Source organism: Cupressus sempervirens, chromosome 11, assembly GCF_028749045.1.
Source record: "Cupressus sempervirens isolate cs-2001-9-10 chromosome 11, ASM2874904v1, whole genome shotgun sequence".
Lineage (NCBI taxonomy): Eukaryota > Viridiplantae > Streptophyta > Pinopsida > Cupressales > Cupressaceae > Cupressus > Cupressus sempervirens.
In genome coordinates this window covers 611,760,936-611,767,001 of record NC_143128.1, presented here as the reverse complement: position 1 = coordinate 611,767,001, position 6,066 = coordinate 611,760,936, and the positions used below count along the sequence as shown (strand labels likewise).

At 30.3% G+C, this 6,066-nt stretch overlaps 1 pseudogene; it reads right to left on the bottom strand.

Moving 5' to 3' along the window:
- Positions 1 to 4,991: 4,991 nt before the first annotated feature.
- On the bottom strand, positions 4,992 to 5,776 carry LOC149531172 (pathogen-related protein-like; annotated as a pseudogene).
- Positions 5,777 to 6,066: the final 290 nt, after the last annotated feature.

Genomic DNA, 6,066 nt, shown 5'->3' with positions numbered 1-6,066 from the left:
TCCTTTTGTGGTATATATTTTATTAAAACCTAATAAGAATACAGAATGGATAATGTTCACTGATTCTAGAGCTAAAAAAAAAATTATAGTTAAGTACATATTTCCTTTGCTTAGAATGGGTGACATTATGGATAGATTAAGTAGAGAAAAGTATTTTACAAAGGTTTATTTGAAAATTGGCTATCATCAAATTAGGATCAAAGAACGGGATGAATGAGAGACTTCTTTCAAGAATAATGAAGGCTTTTATGTGCGATAGGTTATGCCTTTTGGTCTAACTAATACACCTGGCACTTTTATGAGATTGATAAATGAGGTCCTAAAGAATTTTTTTATCTTGATAACATAGTAATATACATTAAGATAAGGGAAGAACATCTTGAACATATTAGACAAGTTTTGTAGAGACTGAAAGAGGAGAAGTTGTAAATAAATTTGAAGAAATGATCTTTTATGAGAGAAGAGATTGTGTTTCTTGGTTTTGTGATTTTTATTGATGGACTTTGAAAAAAATAAAATTTATTCTTGATTGGCCTACACCTAAGAATGTTGGAGAACTTAGATCATTTCATAGATTGGCATTGTTTTGAGTCAAGAAGGTAAGCCTATAGCTTTCTAGAGTGAAAAGGTGAATGATGCTAAGAGAAAATATCCAATCTGTGACAAAAAAAAATATATATATATAAAATTATTTCATGTTTGAAGCTGAAGACACTATTTGATTCCTAGAGAATATGTTTTCTATATTGATTATCAAGCTTTGAAGTATTTGGGAAGTCAAAAATAGTTAAATTATAGACATGTGAAGTGGGTTGAATACATGCATAAATTTTATTTTGTATCAAAACATAAGAGTGGATAGTCAAATAAGGTAGAAAATACATGGAGAGAAAGAAGATTCTTGTTTATAGAGATGAGAATTGAAGTGCTTGGATTCAAAAATTTGAAGAACTTGTATGAAACTAGCCCTAGTTTTACAGGACCTTGGAAAGTTTGTAAGTACCTTGTAATTGATGAACAAGATAAATGGGTTGATAATTTCATTTCAGAAGACATGTTGTTTTAAAAGAGTTTAGGTGTGTATATCTAAAGGGTCTATGAAGGAGAATGTCATTAAAGAAAAACATATTGGTGGACTTGTAAGACATTCTAGGATTGATAAGACAGTGAAGTTGATTTCAAAGAGATTCTTTTGGCCACATATATAAGTATATTCAAAAGATGGTAAAGAGGCTGTAAAATATGTCAAGCTGCCAAAGAAAGTAGTCAGAATGTTGAATTTTATAAACTTTTTCCTATTCCTTGTAGACCTTGAGATGACATCTGTATGGACTTTATTTTGGGATTACCTAGAACTCAGAGAAGTAATTATTATTTCTTTGTAGTGGTTGATAATTTTCTAAAGTGGCACATTTCATACCTTACAAGAAGACATTAGATGTAGTACACATAGAAGACTTATGTTTTAGAGAAATTTTAAGATTAAATGGATTTATAAGACTATTATTTCTAATAGAGATACTAAGTTTACTAGTTAGTTTTGGAGAGCACTATAGAAGAAGTTGAATACGAGGCTTAAGTTTAGTTCCATTTCATCCATAAATAGATGGACAAAATGAAGTTGGTAACAAAATTTTGGGTAACCTTTTTGAGATGTTTAATTGGAGATAAACCTACTAATTAGGACTTGGTTTTGGCACAAGTATAATTTTTATATAAAAATTTAGTGAACACAAGTACTATAGAGACTCCTTTTGAGATTTTGAATGGTAGGAGTCCTAGAGGAATTATTGAGTTAAGGAAATTGGACACTAAAGTAAATAATAGTGTTGAAGAAAAATAATTTGTGGACTTTATGAATAATTTGCATGAAGAAGTGATGAATAATATACATGACTATAATCAAGGCTATAAAGACAAAGAAGATAATAAGATGAGACATAAGACTCTTTAGGTTGGAGATAAGGTAATGGTACATTTGAAGAAGAATAGATTTCCAATTGGTATGTATAGTGAGATAAAATTGAAGAAGTTTGGACCTTGTAAAATCTAGAAGAAACATGACAACGGTAATGCTTTTGAACTTGAATTACCCATGGATATGGGTATTTCACCTATGTTCAATATTTCAAACATCTCTGAGTATCATGAATCTAATGAAGGGATAGTTGAAAAACATGCTTATCCTAAGAAGAAGACAAAGGGAATTGATAAGATTTTGGATACCAGAATAAATAAAAGCACCAGAGGAAAGGATTACAGAGAGTACTTAGTTGAGTGGTAGAATAAACCTATTGAAGATAGTTCATGGAAATATGAAGTCGAGTTGGATCTTTATGATACTTCTTAGAGCATCTAGGTTTCCTGATGTGGACAACAATTCTCATTTAGTCTAGGTGTTTGATGTAGGAGCATCTTGAGCACTTTGACAATCTTGCATAATGATACAGATTTCCATTTATTGTTCATGTACATTGTTTGAGGAATGATTATAGTTGTTCAAGTTTTCTATTTCTGCTTAGTTAGCTTCATAATGTGGATGTACCATGGATCCTATAGTTTTTTGGCTTCACAACAAGCCCAAAACTATGTGAATTTTGTTTGGTGATTTTTCAAATGGTGCTGGGTATGTCTGTTGACTTCTTCACAAAGGAAAATAAACCATGTTGGGATAATTAAATTATATGGATGAACAGTTAAATGAAATATAGAAATGACATTCATAAATTTTCCCCTTCACAATTTTCACAAGAAACAAGGCTTTTCAAGGTTAGATATTTAGTGAACTTCTCACAAACAGCTGGGAAGTTTCTCAGCATATTAGGTGACAAATTAGTAATGCTCGTTTTGTGAGCACTGAGATTTCCACGTACCTTAGAATAATTATATACAACTGTTGACTGTCAGCCTCAAATATTCAGTTTCAAATGAGATCTTCAAAACCTAATTGCGGATTAAAATAATTAAACAGAGCAAGAAAATTTAGGCCTTAATGGGCATGACTTTCTTATCATAGGGATGGTTTAAGTCCAATCATAGATGGAGATGTAAGCTATTGGACCACGCGGCGATGTAATTCAAGCTGGCATTGTTGAATAGAAAATCAGCTCATATGAAAATACGACCTAACCTAACTTACCATGTCAATCGTCCGGTTAGTTTTTTTGCCGTGTCCCCCGGTGGCAGAAAGTGATTGACCTAACTTTAGTTTGTGATTAACAAAACTAACAATCATGCAGTTTCTAATAATCTAAGGAAATATTTTAGTTCTGTCTTTTTCTTTGGTTCTAGTCAAGGTGGCAATGGAACGATTTGTCAATGTTGTACTTTGATCTTATCTATTCAATAATTTTTAATTTTACAATAGAACATTTTTATAATAGTTAGGCTTATGTTGTTATATAATGTGTTAATCTTACAACATATTAATAAGGTTTTAACTTTTTTGACAAATATTTTATGATACTTAGGATGTATTAAGATTAGTGGCTGTATGTTTATGTATAAGCAACGAGTAGTCAATAGGAGTGATTTTTCTAATTGAATAAAATGAAAAGAAGAGGTTTTCTACTATCATGGAGAGGAAGAGGTAGCAATGTAATCTTAAATGATGAATGTAACAATGTAAATCTGAATGATACTAAATAAAATAATGACTTAGTTATAGGTCAAAGCCATTATATAATTAAATGAAGATATTTTACATGCCAAGTTGACACGTGCTAGTTAAGAATATGATATATGAAGGCATCATGAGAAGCAATCTTGAAGGATACATTGACTGAATGAAGGTGACATTCATGGTCTTATATCTTTGTTAGGCATTTTTAAAAGATTAATGGAAGAATGCAAAGAATATATGAAACCCAATAAACAAAAATGTTTGGGACTTAGCAGTGATCATCACATTTCATTGTAGTCTTACATCTAGCTCTTCAAAACAAGGATTGTACATGAAATCAAATCCCAAACTAATTCCCATTTATATAATAAGATGTTTAACTCATTTATTTTTCCTTTGCTCAATACTTATACAAAGCTAAATTGTAATACACATACTCAAATTACCAATACCACCGCTAAATTATCACTTTAAAACTTGACATGTACATATTACAATCACACCCAAACATAATTAAAATATTTTGATGTTCTCGAGTATTCACCTACAAATTATCTAAGAAATTCGTATTAATATTCTAACTAATGCTCTAGAATAAAGTATAAATATTCTTAGCATGCTATAAATTTCTACAATGTGATTTGATTAACAAATAAAAGCTATTATATTTTTTATTAGCTATTGAGTTTTTATAGTTAAACATATTACTAAAAAATAGAATAATAAAATATAATTTATGCTCACAAATGAGAGTTGTGGTTTGGATTGAATTACTTGTAAAAAATGGAACATTATTGAATGCACAATGAACATACAATAAGCTTAATCTAATATCACAAACTACTGATATCCCTCAATAAACTACCTTCAACCCTCACTAAAATCTCATGACGAATATCTCATAAGGCTAAGAGATCAAAGATCTTACCAAATTCTACACAGTAGGGACTATTCTTAAAGTGCACAAACCAACATATAAATGGAAAAAAATAGTCAATCTAGATGTTTAACACTTTTAGCTTCAAAATCAACACTTGATATATGTGATTTAAATTGATAGACATACACCTTATCAATTTAAAACAAAAGTTTTATTCCAAATTATAATTTCACACATTAACATTGGGTTTAGGCTAGGAATTTTCTATTGAGGATATCAAAAATGGTCTTGTGATTTTAAATCAATTAATAAACACAAGTTGCATGAATACTAACCATTGACACATTTGATCATATAATTTTCATCCTACCAAAGGTAAAGATAATAGTAAAGAATAACCTCACAATAGTAACCAAAGTGAAGAAAATTTTACATGTCAAAGGTGATATCTTAGAAAACCATGTATTTTACTCTTAAAATAGTAACACATTAAGAAAATACAAGGAGATTGTCTATCCTTGTCTTATACTACCCATAGTTGTGGTTAGACTTCCGTCTAAGAAGTCCTCTACACAGTTTGGTAGGGTCATGATATATGTCCACCTTCTCCATCCTTAGTATCTCATTCACTTGTAATAATCACAATTTCATACATTAGTACTACCATAAAACTCATTTGAGAAATTTAACTGGTCCAACAAAAACCAAAATTTCTAAATATGTATGGAAATTAATTGGATGAGAAAAACATTAGCAATAGCTATTCCATTGAATTGGATTGTTTGTCTAGTGGGCGCATGACCTTTGAAGCTTCCCTCCATGACACCTCAATGCCCGAATTTCAACTATATCCCATGCTAAACTTGCTGGAAATGCAGTCTTAAATACCACATGAGAGTACTCAAATGCTTCATTGGATGTCTTGTTGTATTGAAACTCTTGTGGAAAAGAAGAATACAAAAAGGCATTATACCTTCTCACTTCTAGTGTCTCCTCTCTGACTAGAGAAGGACTAAATATGGAAAAAAAAACCCACCTAATATCAACTCACCATAATCATTACTAAACAACATAAATACTTTGAGCTATATATTACACTACTATTGCAAGACAAGATAAATTGTTGCTCACCATTTACACTCAACGAGAACTTGTTGGGATCAATTATATTGAAGTCATAAAGTTTGGTTTTATGTAAAAAGATCCATCTCCCATGTTCTCACCAAGTTCTATACAGTTTCTTTGAATGAAAAATCCAGGCAATGCACACACATATATTTAAAATATTGATAGACATATACATGAATATCTATAAACTAGAACTATTTGGTGAGTTTTAAAAAAATGCATTTTAATTTCTAATAGACATAAGAAGGATGATAGAAAATGTTGTGGGGTTTGGTTGTATATATCTGAAGTGCATTTTCTTGAAAGTCTATAGAGAACTACTTCAAGAAATCCATTTTGTGTACATTCAACAATCATTGGGTTCATTTTGTACACATCACCTCATTTCCATATTAATAATGGATTAGAAATGTAATTAAAATCATAAGATTCTTTG